We start from the raw sequence: 18754 nt of genomic DNA, 5'->3' as shown, positions 1-18754 counted from the left end.
GTTAATGGTTGTTCAGCAGTGAAATGCAGTTTTGAAGTTCTTTCAAAAGATGAGCACATGTCCTTCTACTCTGTCATCTTGGTACACTGGTAGGTGAGGCCAGAATATTGGAGTGGGTAGCCATTCCCTTCTCCAGGGGATCTTCCCAACCCAAGGTTTGAACCCAAGTCTCCCACAGTGCAGGCGAACTCTTTACCAGCTGAGCTACCAGGAAACCCAAGAATTTTGGAGTGGGTAGACTATCCCTTCTCCAGCAGATCTTCCTGATCCAGGAGTCAACGCAGGGTCTCCTGCATTATAGGCAGATTCTTTACCAGCTGAGCTACCAGGGAAGAAGTTTTTCATCATTAGTGCTGAGTAATATAAAATATATAACTTAAGAGAAAAAGATTACAAAATTATAATTATGCCAGTTAAGGCAAATGTCATGTGGTATGCAGAATTCTAAGATGGTCTACAAGTTTCCCACCTACTGAGGTATATATGCTGTATAATCCTCTAAAACAGTATGATGACTTTCACTCCCACAATTAGCTTAAGTACCTAGGCAAAAGACTTCTGCATATGTAATTAACATCCCAAATCATTGACCGTAAAATAGAGCAATTATCCAGGTTTGCTTGACCTAATTTTTAGAGATTTTTAAGTCTGGGTCTAGAGGTCAGTGAAAGATGAATTAAAATTCCAAGAATAAGAAAAATTTGACCTGCCTTTGGTTGATTGAAGTAAAGGTGCCTCATGGCAGAGAATGTGGATAACTTTTAATTGCCAGTTTCCAGTGAGAGCCAGCAAAGGTAATGAGGACTCCAGTTATTTCAACCTCAAGAAACATAATTCTTCTAACAGTGTGAGCTTGTCAGTGATAGAGAGTGAATTTCCAACCCCCTGCCCCCAGAAACTCAAGAGGAGAGCCCAAGAAGTTGATACTGAGTTGGCCAAAAAGTTCCCTTGGTTTTTAAGTAAACATGAAAGATACATTTTTCATTTTCATCAAGAAATGTGTTGAACACATATAAATCATTTTGAGCAAAGAGCTGTTCCAGATGCCTTTCACAGTCTTCCTGGGAAATGAAATTTTTTCCATTAGGATGATTTTTTAAGGATGAAAAGAAACAAGGTTGTGAGGAAGCAGCACGTGGTTTGCAGCCGCCATGTCTTCCACTTTTAGTCTCTAGAACTTTTGTAGAGCTTCCAACAGCTCTATGTTGGGACAGAGCATCTGGAGGTTCACAACCTCTGTGGTTTGTCGGAGCCACTACGAGGAGGGTCCAGGGAAGAATATACCATTTTTCAGTGGAAAACAAGTCGAGGTTACTAGCTATGATGACTTTGTTCTTTGGGTCTGGATTTGGTGCACCTTTCTTTATAGTAAGACACCAACTGCTTAAAAAGTAATCCATGAGACAGATAGGAAGAGGAACATATTAAGAGGTGCAGTCTCTTAAAAGGATCAAACCATTGAACTCAGCATCCTAAATATGTTTGTAAATAAACTTATGGCATTAAAAAAAAAAGGATGAAAATAAATGGAAATCTGAAGGTACGATGTTTGGTGACTATGTAGATGAATCAGAACTTCCCAGTCAAGCTTTAACAGTTTTTGCCTATTCATCAAAGAATCATGTGTTCTTGCCTTGTCTTGATGGAAGAGTATGTTTTCTGTAGACTAATTCTCGACGCTTTTTACTGAGTGCACCTTTCATTTGATGTAATAGGGAGCAATACTTGTTGGAATTAATTGGTTTGTTTTCCAGAAAGTGGTCATAATAGAGGACTCCCTTCAAATCCTACAATACATACAACATCACCTTCTTCAATGAAGACTGGACTTCAGTGTGGTTGTTGGTGGCTCATTTTTCTTGCCCCATTCCACATTATTGTACAGTGTCCAGTTTTCATCACCTGTCAAAATTTGTTTTAAAAAAAGAATGTTTTTGATACGTTGAAGTAGAGAATTGCATATGGAAATATGGTCAAGAAGGCTTTTTTCCCTTAACTTATGTAGAACTTAAACATCAAAGCAATTAACATAACCAAGCTTGTGCAAATGATTTTCAGTGCTTGATTTGGATATTTTGAGTATGTTGGCTGTCTCCCAATGTAGTAATGTAAGGAGAACTCAACTTTTCATTTCTGGCTTTGAAAAAAAGGGAAAAAAAGTCATGTTCCAAGGAGTGCAGGTAGCTTCCAGAAACTGGAAAAGGCAAGAAGGGAATTTTCTCTTGTAGCCATGAAATAGGAACATCAGCCATGCCAACATTTTCATTTTAGCCCAGTGAGACCCATCTCATTTCTGATCTACTATAAAATGATATTTGTATCATTTTAAGCCATTAAGTTTGTGGTAATTTGTTTACAGTTAAGATGGAAATCTAATGTAAATACCTAACATAGAGTGTATGCACAACTAGTATCTGTTAAATGAATAAATTATTTAATATTTGAATAAATGTAAGTAGTTTGTGATATGTATTTAATATGTGATGAATCCGGGTTCAAGCCTTTCATACCTGTCCCTACAACCCTTGGTTTTCTCACTAAGTTCCTCTTTTCTTATGCAATCATGGTATCCTTCAAATTGTTTCCTCAAACTTTTTTCTCCTTGAGAATAACCAAGAAAAATTTGTAGAAAACCATAGATTATCAAGCACTCATTTTAATAAGCAGATGGCTTATAGTCAATTCACTGTGGTTTATTTTTTTATACATTTTCAAAAATGATTAATATTAGGAATCTTTTGTATTTATAGGTTTTCTCTTTAGCACTGCAAAGTGAAAAAATTCTGATGATGCTGAGATTTATCTCATTGATTTATGGCATTGCATCTATTTCCTGTCTTTCCATAAATATATTTAAATTATTTCATCAGTTCAGTTCAGTTCAGTCGCTCATTCATGTCCAACTCTTTGCAACCCCATGGACCGCAGCACGCCAGGCTTCCGTGTCCGTCACCAGCTCCTGGAGCTTACTCAAACTCATATCCATTGAGTTGGTGATGTCATCCAGCCATCCCATCACCTGTCATCCCTTTATCCTCCTGCCCTCAATCTTTCCCAGCATCAGGGTCTTTTCAAATGAGTCAGCTCTTTGTATCAGGTGGCCAAAGTATTGGAGTTTCAGCTTCAACATCAGTCCTTCCAATGAACATCCTGGACTGATCTCCTTTAGGATGGACTGGTTGGATCTCCTTGCAGTCCAGGGAATTCTCAAGAGTCTTTTCCAACACCACAGTTCAAAAGCATCAATTCTTCAGCACTCAGCTTTCTTTATAGTCCAACTCTCACATCCATACATGACCACTGGAAAAACCATAGCTTTGACTAGACGGACCTTTGTTGGCAAAGTAATGTCTCTGCTTTTTAATATGCTGTCTAGGTTGGTCAAAACTTCCCTTCCAAGGAGTAAGCTTTTTTAATTTCCTGGCTGCCGTCACCATCTGCAGTGATTTTGGAGTCAAAAAAATAAAGCCAGCCACTGTTTCCACTGTTTCCCCGTCTATCTGCCATGAAGTGATGGGACTGGATGCCATGATCTTAGTTTTCTGAATGTTTATCTTTGAGCCAACTTTTTTACTCTCAGAAGATTCCAAAACAGAGAACTTGAGTGACTTATTTGTTGAAGACCTATTCTCCCAATAATTTTCTATTTAAAAAAATGTATATATTTTTAAAATTGACAGCCTTCAATGTGGGACAACATAGCAAAGATTTTAAAGAAAAATGTAAAACTTATACATTTTGGGGGCTTCCCTCATAGCTCAGTCAGTAAAGAATATGCTTACAGTAGGGAAACCTGGGTTTGATTCCTGGGTCAGAAAGATCCCCTGGAGAAGGAAATGGCAACCCACTCCAGTCTTGCCTGGAGAATCCCATGGACAGAGGATCCTGGTAGGCTACAGTCCATGGGGTCTCAAGAGTCGGACACAACTTAGTGACTAAAGAGAAAGAGATGCCTTTTTTTCATTGTTGTCTTATAATAAAACCATGCTCTAGAATTTTATACCCAAACCTAGTGAGATTTTAAAATATATTTTTAAACTAATGAGAGAGTTGACTTAGGCAGGTTGATAAGGAGTCCAAGCTTAAGGCCCCATTAAGTAGTAGGTGAACATTCTTTTCACATTCTTTTGCCTTAGATACATAGGCCTCGTAGGTAGCAGTATTTCTTGTTCAAGGACATGCATTTTTGAAGCTCAGAATGTATGATATGGAAGACGGTCTGGGTCCACTGCCTTGAGCTCTTGGTTAACCCTCTCCTTCTGGCTAATCTCTCATGCTGATGTCATCTCAGAATACATGTTATGGGAAAGGGTCTGGGCAAAAGTTTTGCAACCTTGAGGTATTTTTTCTATTTTCAATAGCTAGCAGAAAAGTATATAATGCCCTGCTTAAAACTAGCAAGGTGGGTAATCTTTCTATCTGCCTTCTGATGTCTATATCAGAAGCTTTTTCTATTACTATCACTTTAATAAAATTTCTAATACAGAAGTTCTGAGTGACTGAGACTCTTTTTTCCTAGAGTTAAATCTTCTTCAGAGACCACAAATCTAGTGGAACACCGTAAGTTTTCATTTATTACTAATAAGTAGTTAAAAAAAAATACTGTCTCTTTTCACCACATAATACTTTTAAGATTTAAATTGTTTTGGAGATTATTTGTTAATACTAATTAACCAAAAAGCAAACAGCAGCAACATAGAATGATTGACAAAATGTAATTAGAAATTTTTACAAAAAGAAAAATTATAAATATTTGGATTTTTAATTTCACTACTGCTTAACATCTGTGAACACCAATTCTAGAAATCTCAAGGCGAGAAATCAAAAAACTTACTGAAGGTCATAACTTTGCCAGACTGAACTGAATTGTTAAAAGCTAATTTATACTGCTGAAATACATTGTTTTCTTTTCTTTCTGTTACCCTGAGGTCTAAGTTCTTTAAAAGAGAGACATATAGTTCATTTCTAGTTCTCTGGCTGATACATAGTCAAATGTTAAATACTTGTGAAATGGTTAGATTTATTTATGAATAGGGGACTCTAATTCCATTGTTTGTAGTAATTTTTTTTTAGTCATCATTCTCAATAAATTAACTGGATATTTAGACCCTCACTTTTTCATTTAGTCTGTCTCATAAAAGACAAAGATAAGAAAGGAGAAGCATATGTGATAAGACTCCCATAATTTACTCTTAATTATCCCATCTAATTTTAAAGAATCAGACAGGCCCCAGTGACTAAACAACAAACCACAGGACCATAGATATGTGTAGATATAAAGAAATAAGACAATGTTGTTCTGACTAATACTGGTAGTCAAACTCAGAATTAACACACTGTATGACTCTAAATAAATAAGTATTGCTGCGGTTGTTGTTTAGTTGCCAACTTGTATCCGACTCTTCTGCAATCCCATGGACTGGAGCCCACCAGGTCCTCTGTCCATTGGATTTCCCACGCAAGAAAACGGCAGTGGATTGCAATTTCCTTCTCCAGGGGACCTTCCTGATCCAGAGATTGAACTCGAATCTCCTGCATTGGGAGGCAGATTTTTTACCACTGAGCCATTAGGAAGCCCCAAATAAGAAATGAATGGTCTGCACATAAGCATCAATTATGTCATGGTTTTCTAATACCGTGGAAATGGAACATGGTCTATACTGATGAAGTAGATTATAATCAATAAGGATTGGTGCAACAAGGCAAATATACCAGTAACTGAAATACAAGGAAAGTGTGCTAAAGAATAATGTACATATAGATATGTAAGAGTAAAAAGGAGAAATTGTTAAGTTGGGTAGAATAGAGAAACATTTATTAAAATTAGAATGGGAGAGAGGGAGTTAAGTCTGAAGGATTTGTTGAGTAAGAATGAGTTGAAGATGGAGTTAGGGAGAATAACCTAGTATAATACTACACCTCCAGAAAATGATTTAGTTTTCTGTTTTGATGTGAATTTCATGGCCAGAGATTAGCTCACATTTTCCTCCTTACCACTTAAAATATATTAATACGTCTCTGTATTTCACATGCTTCTTTTTCACATTTTCTTCACTTCTAACTCTAAAAGTGACTTTGTGTGGATCACAACAAACTGTGGAAAATTCTTAAAGAGATGGGAATACCAGACCACCTGATCTGCCTCCTGAGAAATCTGTATGCAGGTTAGGAAGCAACAGTTAGAACTGGACATGGAACAACAGACGGGTTCCAAATCGGGAAAGGAGTACATCAAGGCTTATATTGTCACCCTGCTTATTTAACTTATATGCAGAGTACATCATGAGAAATGCTGGGCTGGATGAAGCACAAGCTGGAATTAAGACTGCTGGGAGAATATCAATAACCTCAGATATGCATTGACACCACCCTTATGGCAGAAAGCAAAGAACTAAGGGGCCTCTTGATGAAAGAGAAAGAGGAGAGTGAAACAGTTTGCTTAAAACTCAACATTCAGAAAACTAAGATCATGGCATCTGGTCCCATCAGTTCATGGCAAATAGATGGGGAAACAGTGGAAACAGTGACTGACTATTTTTCTGGGCTCCCAAAACACTGCAGATGGTGATTTCAGCCATGAAATTAAAAGACGCTTGCTCCTTGGAAGGAAAGTTATGACCAACATAGACAGCATATTAAAATGCAGAGAGCTTTACTTTGCCAATAAAGGTCCGTCTAGTCAAGGCTCTGGTTTTTCCTGTGGTCATGTATGGATGTGAGAGTTGGACTATAAAGAAAGCTGAGCATCATAGAATTGATGCTTTTGAACTGTGGTGTTGGAGAAGACTCTTGAGAGTCCCTTGGACTGAAAGGAGATCCAACCAGTCCATCCTAAAGGAAATCAGTCCTGAAGATTCATTGGAAGGACTGATGTTGAAGCTGAGGCTCCAGTACTTTGGCCACCTGATGCGAAGAGCTGACTCATTTGAAAAGGCCCCGATGCTGGGAAAGATCGAAGGTAGAAGGAGAAGGGAACGACAGAGGATGAGATGGTTGGATGGCATCACTGACTCGGTGGACATGAGTTTGACTAAGCTTCAGGAGTAGGCGATGGGCAGGCATGCTGCAGTCCATGGGGTCACAAAGATTTGGACACGACTGAGCGACTGAACTGAACTGACTGAACTCTAAAATAAACCGTATTTCCTGCTGAGAATAACCTGTCCTACTCTCGGCTTATCTATTTATACTTTTTCTATAATCTTTCTTCCTTTACTTTTCTTATCTTTTTCATCTGTAGTTTTTACTAGTTGTTTGTTTGTTTTTTTTGTTTTTTTTTTTTTAATCTTTGGTAGAAACTGAACACCCTGAAATCATTTAATCAGTTTTTCTCTAAGAACTGAATTTTTCCTTCCCAAGTCATCTCAATTCCTCTCTGTGCCTCTCTACCACTGCCTAATGTCAGGCTCTGTTTGGCTCTTATCTGGACTGGTGCAATGGCCTACTGACTGGCATTCTTCCCTTAGATATTTACTCACTTTTATACATAAATTAGTTATCCTGGAACATATCTCCATTTGTGGAGCACAGAATTCCAATAGCTTCCTAATGAATTAATATTTCATTGTACCATTATTTTTTATAATCTATTTACTCTGAGTGTTAGTAATCAGTCTTCAAGGCTTGTAATAAAATGTTATGTTCTTTTCAATTCTTATCTTGCTTCAGAGGAAGCAAATATGACTCCTCTTCTAAACTCCTGAAAGTGACTTCTTTGAATCACTGTAATTCCTGTTAGTCCAAACATCCACTAGCAGTTTAAATTTACCTTTTTATTTTGTAATATCTAAAGGGCAAAGATGACAAAATCTATGTATATTCACACTACTAAAATAGCAATATACACATTATAGATCCTCAGTAAACATTAATTAAAGGATTTATTTTGTCTTAACTTTAAATGTCTTTGGGATTCTCATATTTGGTGGAGTTTCTTTACTATATTTTCTATTAAGTGTTGAAAAATCAAAGACAGTGTATGTATTGCTGTCGTCAAAAATTTTAAGCTTTTTTGTATGTTTTTCTTTTTTAATCTACAGATTTATTAGATTGAAAAAGAGTTCATGTACCACGGAAATGTTAATGGTGGTAAGGCCTTGTTTAAACTTTGAGAAAAATTTTATTTGAAGTCTTGGATTTTAATAAGTTACTAAAATCTAAAGAAAAAAGCAGAACCAACATAGCAGAAACTGGACATATTTTTTAATTACAGAAATGTTCAAATATATCATCTTATAATGATTAAAGTATTGATCTATTCCTCAATTAAAAAGAACTTCTGCTGAGTGATGAAGAATTGATGCTTTCAAATTGTGGTGCAGGAGAAGACTCTTGTGAGTCCCGTGGACAACAATAAGATCAAAGTAGTCTATCCTAAAGGAAATCAACCCTGAATATTCATTGGAAGGTCTGATGCTGAAGCTCCAGTACTTTGGCCACCTGATGCAAAGAGCCAATTCATTCGAAAAGACCCTGATGCTGGGAAAAACTGAGGGCAGGAGGAAAAGGGGGCGACAGAGGATGAGATGGTTGGATGGCACCAAGGACTCTATGGACATGATTTGAGCACATTCTGGGAGATAGTGAAGGACAGGGAAACCTGGCATGCTGTAGTTCCTGGGGTTGCAAAGAGTCAGATAGGACTTAGCAACTGAACAGCAAATTCTTACATTAATTAAAATGTTGCTATTTCATGAGTCCAACATACAAAGCCCTGGCATGTTCCTCTCATTCACTGAGTATCCAATGATGACAAGCTGTACAGATATTTAATTACTCAAAGTTCTTTTTTTTTTTGCAAAATGTTGGGCAGTCTATTTCAGAGCATTCTAAAAAATATTATCACGCATTATTTAAACTAGAAGTTTCTGTCAAAATAAGTGTGGTTGACAGCGTAGATTTCTGCTCGGTTTTAAATAAGTTAGTATTTTTTCTTATTTTAAAATGCTTCTGATTACTAGAATGACCCCATTATGAATTAGCCAGATTGCATTGTTTTACCTATTGAAACTTACAACCCCTCACTCTAATGAATGAAATGTTTATTCTGAATATATATAAATGTATTTGTTACTTTAACCTTAATAGTTAGATTCCTGGTAATATTAGCTGTTCGCTCTTATACATAAAGCCCTTCCTTCTTTGTAACTGCTAACTGATGATTAACTACCTAATGCCTATGCTTCCCATTACGTTGTCTTTTGATTCAGTGTTCCATTTTCATCTATTAAATTAGAGTGTGACAACTTAAAGCTCACAGATCATATCATATAGTTCTTGGATCCTTTGATATTCCTAATAGAGCACTCTGCACATACTAGACTCTGTGGTATAGGTGACAGAGCATGTTATTTCAAGTTTAGAAGTTTGAACTCAAATTCTGGTTTTACATGTTAACTCAATGCATCTGGGAAAAAATTTCACCTTGTTGAATTCCAGTTGCCTCTTCTTTAATACTAGGCTGGTGGGGTAATGTCTCTTGAGATTAAATGAGAACATGTGTACAAAATAATTTTATAAATTTTGTATAGCTTTAATGTATACTGTAGAATTCTTTATTAGGTGGAAGTTTCATTTTAAACAAAAGTATAATAATTTAAAATATTCAGAGGATATTAGTGATCACAAAAAGTTGCTTTCTCAATAAAACTGACTCTGGATTTATTTGATCATATCAGAACACGTGAAATCTAAATAGGTAACAACTCATTAGTTGGTCCAACTTAAAAGAAAAAGAAAAAAGCCCTCTAACACTAATGTCATCAGTAAATCATAGAGGGCCTTTTAATTCTATGAAAATCAGTAACTTTTTTGTATTTCATATACCATGATACTTTCTCCCTGGATGTTATGTTACTGTTGCCTTTCTACATTCCTTGACTCTGCTTAGATGCTTCTCCTCCATAATCCCATAACTATTTCCTATTATAGTGTGTATTATATTCACATTGTTCTATACTTGACTATTTAGTACACGTAAGTAAAAACTATGTGAAAGAAGGAATCATGTCTTTCTTGTTCACCAGTGAATCAGAATGATTGGCTCAATGTTTAGCCCATAGCAGGAACTTAGTAACTATTGTTGAATACATGAATGCGCATTTATAGCCTAACTTAATACAAACATAGGCTTATTTTTAAATGACTGTGTTTCAGAGTTATAAAAAATATCTTTACAATCCAAATTTAAATAGTCTTTTGAACTTATTCTTTGGAGATGTGTCTATTGACATTTACTAAGGCAAATTTGCTAGGATTCCTATTTTAGAATTAAAAAACCCCACACATTTCAAGCTAGCTTAAGAACAGTGGTGTTTTATTGATTTCTTAGCTGACAAGGAAAAGGTTTGAGATGGCTTCAATGATGTGATGATCACAGCTCTGAATCCCTCTGCTGAGTTTCATTCCATGTATTGGCTCAGGTGCTCAGGTAGACTCTCTTCACAAGACTTTTCTAGGACCAAACACTGTTTCTTTCCACTCATACTCCAATTGGAAACTGGACACTCTCTCCCATGGTACGTATGTGATAATTAAATGAAAGTGAAAAATTCTCAATATGTCCAATTCTTTGTGACCCCATGGACTGTAGCCTGCCAGGATCCTCTGTTCATGGAATTCTCCAGGCCAGAATAGTGGAGTGGGTAACCGTTCCCTTCTTCAGGGGATCTTCCCAACCCAGAGATTGAACCAAGATCTCTCGCAATGCAGGTGGATTCTTTATCCTTGAGCCACCAGGGAAGCCCATATGGGTACTTAGGCAAGAGTTTAACTACCTGTTTGATTATAGTACCTATCATTTGGCCAATTATTACAGTAAAGGTTTGGCTAGGGTAATGTTATTAGACATCCTCTTCTCATTCTACCAGGAGAGTAGACAGTCTCAAAAGTCTAAACAAACTAGGGGAAGAGGGAAGACATGGAAGACAGGTAAAAAGTACTTTCCCATTCTGCAGTATTTCATCAGATTTGTCTACATAACAAAGAAATAGAATTGCTTCCACTGAAGTTTTCATGTAAACCATCAAGCTTTGTTAAATAATAGGTGGGGGTTTGCCAGGAGAACATGAAATTGGGAACTTTTCATTTAAGAAGTATACCTAAAAATAATGAAAATATTATGCAAAATATTGAGTGTCTGAAAAAAGTTCATTATTGCCATTTTACTTTTTATCTCTTTTGAAACCTTGTTTAGATATTATCCAACTAAAAATTCTAACAAATAGTAATCTGATTTTGTTTATGTTATAATGTTTGGTAGAAATATAGTAATTTGAGTCACAATGATGGTGCTTAAATATTTACCATCTAATGTCCCACAGAATAAGATATCTTTTATGTCTAAAGATTAAAAGTACAGAAGACAGATGACAATGGCACAGTTAAAACATTTTTTATAGATATGTACTAAGTTAGCCACAATAACTGTTATTAGCTACTTGAAAACAAGAAAATTTATTTTCTCAGGCAGCATTTAAAATTTAGATAACCTCAATTTTATTTGTGGTGTACTTACCATATATTCTTTGTTTTATTTATAAATAAGATATTTTATACCTTAACTGATGCTCTTAAATTCTGTTAATTATTTAATTTCATCCATCTATGCCAAAATATTTTTCAGTTCAGTTCAGTTGCTCAGTCGTGTCCCACTCTTTGCGACCCCATGAATCGCCGCACGCCAGGCCTCCCTGTCCATCACCAACTCTTGGAGTTTTAGTTACTTAAATAATTCATTACAGGACACATGTACTGAACATCTTGTTCATAATGTTAATATATGTTAGGTTAATATACCTAACCCCGTCCACTAGTTCTGATCATATAATTTTTTTTTTTAGTTCTGATCATATAATTTTTAATATTATAGAGTTTAGTTCATAGTGAATTTTCAGAAGCATAGAATCTCTTGGTTGTAATTCATCAAGTGTCAGGTGAAATTAACACCCGTAGTGATTTTTAAGGAAAGGCAGAGAAAATATTGCCAAAGCAGTCATTTTAATAGATGAATTTTTTATATTGAAAGTAAACTGGAAGTAAGGAACACTTGTATTTGAAAATGATGGTAGAAACGAAATATTTTTACATTAATAGTTTAAATCAACTCAAGTGAGATTGAATATATTTATTAAATTATTGTTCTAAGTATTAGGAGGAATTCAAGATAGCTTGATGTATTTTAAGTATTTTAAATTAGTCTTAGAAAGTTTGTAGTTTCAGCTTGGGACTTGTCAGACATAGTTGAAATAACTTCACCAATGAACAAACTAAGCATAAACATATGTTGGCTTTAAAAAATGTGGACATGATTGTGAAAACAAGTCCTTTCTTGATTCTGATCTTAATTAGTAGTTTAAAATATCATAAAGTAAGAAGCTGTTATACTTCAGTTTTTAGTATTAATATTGTACATTTTTGTGCCCCTCAGCCAGACCTAGATGTTTTCTCTTTGAAATGAAACATTAATTTTACACAAATTAAAGAATACTAAGGAACCTGAGATTATTACTTCTTCAGACTATTGGGCAGAGCATATTTTCCACAGTGAGGAGAGTGGGTGATGAACACTTTGTATGGAAAGAGGAAGATCATCTAAACAGTCATATCTGTATGCCGGTGCTCTGCAGACTTTTGTTTAGTGTCTACAAATCATCTGGAGAGTTTGGTAAAGCCCTGACTCACTTGGATTCCACTTCCAGGAGTTCTGCATCGATACGTGGGATCTGAGTGCTTGCATTCCTGATTCTCACATGTGAGGCTGAAATTAGTGGTCTGTAGAGCAGTCTTCAAATAGCACTTAGACTCACATTGGAAAACAAGAACTATTTCCCATTTTTTAAAATCAAGTTACTTGAATTAAAAGAAAGCAAGTTAATATATACACACTAAAATTATAAACAAATTTAGAAATTAAAAGTTAAAATATACTCAAATCTATTTATAAATATTTACATTAATCATACATAGTAGGTAATAGTTTTTCTTTATTCAGCTGAGAAAGTTATTAAATGCTTTTCAATGTTTATTCATATCTAATTTTCATCATGGCAAATTAAATGCAGAAATTACATATACTGATACAAACTATAAAAGAAGCAAAAGCTGTGATATAATAATTTAAAAATGTGTTTAAACATCTCTATATTGACAATATATTGCTATAAAACACTTTCTGATCATGAGTCTACTTGAATTACCTGGGAGAAATCACAGTGTCAGTTCAATAAACTAGCTTAAATGTTGAGTTTAATGTTTCTTGGTGACAGTCAGGTACAATCAATATGAAGAAAAAAGGCGAAGGAATTCAGTGCTCCTGTTACTGATAAGTGCAAAAACATGTCCCTATTAAAAATAGTTTGTAAACCAGATTCTTTTCATTACAAATAGAGACTTGAAAGCATTAGAAATTTATATACCTTATTAGATGATTTGTATCTATCATAAGATCATTTTAAGGAAAGTAACTGTTTTAGAAAAGACCATGATTTTAACAAATGTGAAGGATACTGAAGTAAGAGAATTTGTGATAAATGATAGACTGAAATATTGAATAATGGACTTCAGATTGATTTTAAAAATGACAATGGAAAGGATGAGTAGTTTTCTACAGGGCATTTTTAAAAATTGCACTATAGTTGATTTGCAGTGTTCATATCTGCTGTACAGAAAGTTATTCAGTTATACACATTCACATTCTTTTTAAAATTATTTTCATGTTTCATCATAGGGTATTGAATTTAATTCCATGTACTACACAGTGGGGCCTTATTGTTTATCCATACTCTGTATAATGGTTTTCATCTGCTAATCCCAAACTTGCACTCCATTCTTCTCCCACCTCCCTCCCTTTGGCAACTGTAAGTCTGTTCTCTATGTCTGTGAGTCTGTTTCTGTTTTGAAGATAGTTTCATTTGTGTCGTATTTTACATTCCACATATAAGTGATGCATGCTAAGACACTGCAGTTGTGTCCCACTCCGTGTGACCCTATGGACTGTAGCCCACCAGGTTCCTGTTGTCCATAGGATTCCCTAGGAAAGAATACTGGAGTGGGTTGGCATTTTCTCCTCCAGGGGAGTTTGCCAACCCAGGGGTCAAAACCAAGTCTATGTCTCTTGCATTGGCAGATGGGTTCTTTACCACTAGTACCACCTATCATATTGTATTTGTCTTTCTCTTTCTGACTTACTTAGTATGGCAGGCTAGACATAGATGTAGTCTCTATGTCTATCCATGTTGCTGTAAATGGCATTGTTTCATTTTTTTAAATGACTGAGTAGTATTCCTTTGTATGTATGTACCATATCTTCTTTATCCATTCATCCGTTGATGGACATTTAGGTTACTTCCATGTCTTAACTACTGCAAATAGTGCTGTTATGAACATAGATATGCATGTATCTTTTTGAATTATAGTTTTGTCCAGATATATGCCCAGGACCATATGGAAACTCTATTTTTAGTTTATTGAGGAAGCTCTATACTGTTCTCCATAGTGGCTGCACAAACTTAAATTCCCACATTATGATGGGAATAGGAGGTTCTCTTTTTCCCACACCCTCTCTCATATTTATTTGTAGACTTTTTAATGATGAAATAAACAGCCTAACCTGCTACTTAAAAGAATTAGTAAAAGAACAAACAAAACCTAAAATCAGTAATAGGAAGTAACTGATAAATATCAGAGAGGAAATAAATAGAGATTCAAAAAAAGATAATAAAAAAAAATCAGCAGACTAAATAACTCATTCTTTGAAAGGGTAAATAAAATTGACACATTTCTGGGTAGGCTCATCAAGATAAAAAGAGAGAGGACACAAATAAACAAAATAAAAAATGACAAGGGAGGAATAATTACTGATCCTATAGAAATTAAAAAGAGAGAGAGAGCAATTATATGCAAACAAATTTACCAACCTAGAAGAAATGGACAAGGTTCTAGAGACATACAGCCCACCAACATTGAATCAAGAAGAAAAAGATAATTGAACCGACCAATCACTAGCAGTGAGTTGGGATCTGTAAGAATAACAAAAATAAAAACAAAACAAATAAAAAAAACTTCTGCAAGCCAAAGTCCAGGACCAGATGAGTTTTTAGGTGAATTCTACCAAACGTACAAAGAACTTATACTGATCCACCTCGAATTCTAGAAGATTGAAGAGGTGGGAATATTCCTAGAAACATTCTACAGGGCATTTAAAAAACTTACAGTTAAAATTTTTTCGTTTTTTGTATGACTTATTTTCAGTAACTTTCACTCATGTGACTGCTGCTGCTGCTGCTGCTAAGTCACATCCGTTGTGCCCAACTCTGTGCGACCCCATAGACGGCAGCCCACCAGGCTCCCCGTCCCTGGGATTCTCCAGGCAAGAGCACTGAAGTGGGTTGCCGTTTTCTTTTCCAACTCATGTGACTAGTTGGTACTAATCTGAAAGTTCAACTTCGTAAGTCACCAGTTTCCAACACAGGAGTTTCACAATATGCAGTGTCTATTTCTGTAGAAACGTAAATTCTATCTTGTGATGTTTGTTGAAAAAAAGAAAAAAAAAAACATGGAATTTTATAAAGTTGAATTCAAGATTCATAGCCCTTTAAATAAGCTGTAAAAATAAGCTTCAACAGGAAAATCAAAGATGGACTTGAAAAAATCAAATACTTCTCTGTTGTGTTTGATTCTTGTCTCTTTGGGCATTGTAAACTTAATTGAATGGTATTATTACTTCTCAGCTGAACTTGTGTTATTCTATAATTACATTAACTGTGTATTACTATTTTGTCTTACTGAAAACTACATGTTAGTTTTTATTCATTCAGTTTTATTAAGTTATAACTAGCATACAATAAAATGCATGTATTCAATATGAACAGTTTTAAGTTTTAAAACAGGTGCACACCCATGAAATCATTACCACAGTCAAGATTATGAATGCAACCATCATCCTTAGAATTTTCTTTTGCCCTTTTGTAATACCTCCTTCCAGCCCTGTCTACTGCAGTCCTAAGACAATTAAATGTGCTTTCTGTCCTTATACATTTTATACGTTAGATTGTGTTTCCTAGAATTTTGTATAGATGGAAACATAGTGTGTACTTTTTGTTGTCTGACTTCTCTCACTCAGCAACATTATTTTGACATTTATCTGTGCTATGGTGTATATCAACAGTCATTTATTTTAATTGATCAGTAGTATTTGAATTTTTGTTTGTTTTTTGTAGGCACTGTATAGTCAGGTGTTGTGACTTGATCCTTTTTGACAATATTTGTCTTTTAATTGGGCTATCTCAGCTGCCCAATTTCCATTTTAGTATATCAATCTTATTAATTCCAATTATCCATGGTATTCCATTATGTCAACAAGTAGACTCACAGTTTCAAAGCAGCTAGCAACTACTGGGGCATCTTGCCGTACTTCATGGATTTGGTTGACAAGCAAGCAGTGAGACCAGTGAATTTAGATAGGTCATTACTCATGGTCCAGTGAACAGCATGATATTCATATTTGCATTGGTTCCTCTGTGCCTGTTTGCCCACCACCCCACCCCACCCACCCCTCACAAAGTTACAGGAAGGCAATAAGGAAAGAGTCCAAGTGAATACTGTCTATGTGCTGAGTCATACCCAAGTCTTTGTGACCCCATGGACAGCTTGCCAGGCTCCTCTGTCTATGGAATTTTCCAGGCAAGAATACTGGAGTAGTCATTTCCTTCTCCGGGTATCTTCCCGACCAAGGGATGGAACCCCAGTGTCCTGTGTCTCCTCCATCGATAGGGAGATTCTTTACCGCTGTACCACCTGGGAAGCCCCGAATACTATGTACATAGTTTTTTGTCACAGAGAAGGAATACTTCTGATCTCACAAGAGAATAGCTAAGGAGCTTTCCCCACAGAAAAGTATCACCTTATTACCATGGTCAGGAATCAAATCTGCCCTTTCTCCTGGAGGGATGTACTTGCTTTGCTGCTCTGGAATGCCTCTGGGGAGGAGAATGGAAGCAAATCTGTTTCCTGCCCTGGGACAGCTTTGCAAACATTCTTGCATAAAGCTGTCAATGCCCTTTATTCAGAGGGTATGCAGAAATAGCAAACTCAGCAGAAATTATTTCCCAATGTACCAGTCAGAGCTCTGTCAGAAAATATAAAAACCACTTTTAAGCATTTTGAAAAAGAAAAATATACATACAGGAAATTAGAGGGTTATGTGACCTTGGAAAGGCAGGATGGCAAAAGTTAGAGAAGCTCCACACTGTCAAGATACCTAGAAGTGTAGGCTGAGCAGGTGAGCTGATGCTGCAGATCAGTGCTCCCTAGGTATAGAAGTGTTGAATTCTCAGGAGAATCCCTGAAAGCTCCAAAACTCCAAGTTTTCAGCCAGCTGTCTGCCAGTTCTCTTGTGCCTGTCCTCAGCAGCTCCGGAGAATAATGGCTTATCTTACTCTTTCAAATCTCTTTCAAGTATTTTTATTGGCACAATCTGGGACACTCTGGGAATTTGGGAAGGATAGCTACTGGTCTCATCCCTGTATTTTAGGAGAATGTGTAGATATAGGAGGATGATGTTTAATTAACTGCAGATAATTTGTCAAAGTCTTTATTAAAGTAAATTCTAATAGTTTTTCCTTTACAAGCAGTACTTTAGTAAATAACTTAGTGCATCTCCCTTTTGGCACATGTGGAAGGATTTCCACTGGATTGATTTCTAGAAATACGATGGTTCACAGTATGCACTGATCTTGCATTTAGATGGATGGTACCAAATTTCTTTCCAAAAGCAATACTTTTCAAGGAGTAACCACAGGAGTATGGAAAGAGGGAAGGCCTGTTTGCACATGATTTAAGAACAGAAGTTGGTAGTCAGGTCTGTTCTTCCTGGATATTGACTTAGTGCCTTTGGGTGATGAGTCTGTGAGGCAGTTGGGGAGAATAAGAAAGTGTGGTGGCTCCTTGATACCTTAAGACCCAATATCTGACATCAGTCCTTTCACTATTCAGTAAGAAAGGAGAAATGAAGGATTGAATGAGTTCTCTGATAGGTGTTATACCAACAGGTTTCACATGGATTTTCCTATTTATTTGTCAGTATCATTCTATGAACTAGTATATCATTTTTACCATCCTTCCAGATGAGCTATTGAGTCTCAGCTGCCAGGTATTAATAACTTGTTGAAGATTATGCATTTAATAATGGTGAGTGCATGCTAAGTTGCTTCAGTCGTATCCAACTCTTTTCGACCAACTCTTTTCGACCGCCAAGCTCGTCTGTCCATGGGATTCTCCAGGCAAAATTACTGGAGTGGGTGGAAATGCCCTCCTCCAGGGGATCTTCCTGACTCAGAGATTGAACCTGCATCTCTTATGTCTCTGGCATTGGTAGCTGTGTTCTTTATCACTAGTACCACCTGGGAAGCCCTTAATAAATGATAGGGATAAGATTCAAAAACGTCTGTGAAAAATTACAGAACCTATGTTATTTTCTGTGTGTGTCACAGACATTTTCCTTTCTGGTAAACTTCCTTGAGCCTCTTACTATTCTTTTAGGATTGTTTTAGTTTCTTCAAGACTGCCTGTGTATAATGGAAGGAACTCAGATTCTGTGTTGTGGTTGTTTAGTTGCTCAGTTGTGTCTGACTCTTTGTAACCGCATGGGCTGCAGCACGCCAGGCTTCCCTGTTTTTCACCATCTTTTGGAGCTTGCTCAAACTGATGTCCATTGAGTTGGTGATGCTATCCGATCATTTCATCCTCTGTTATCCCC

At 36.1% G+C, this 18754-nt stretch overlaps 1 protein-coding gene and 1 pseudogene across 5 annotated transcripts in view; both read left to right on the top strand.

Moving 5' to 3' along the window:
- The window catches only part of CCSER1 (coiled-coil serine rich protein 1), a 1392355-nt gene that overhangs the window by 462302 nt on the left and 911299 nt on the right, over positions 1-18754 (top strand). The gene's annotated exons all lie outside the window — the stretch shown is intronic.
- LOC122673420 lies at positions 1203-1475 on the top strand (annotated as a pseudogene).

Source organism: Cervus elaphus, chromosome 17 (assembly GCF_910594005.1).
Source record: "Cervus elaphus chromosome 17, mCerEla1.1, whole genome shotgun sequence".
Taxonomy (NCBI): Eukaryota; Metazoa; Chordata; class Mammalia; order Artiodactyla; family Cervidae; genus Cervus; species Cervus elaphus.
Note: the sequence above shows the minus strand (reverse complement) of the source record. Positions and strands in the feature narration are given on the sequence as shown.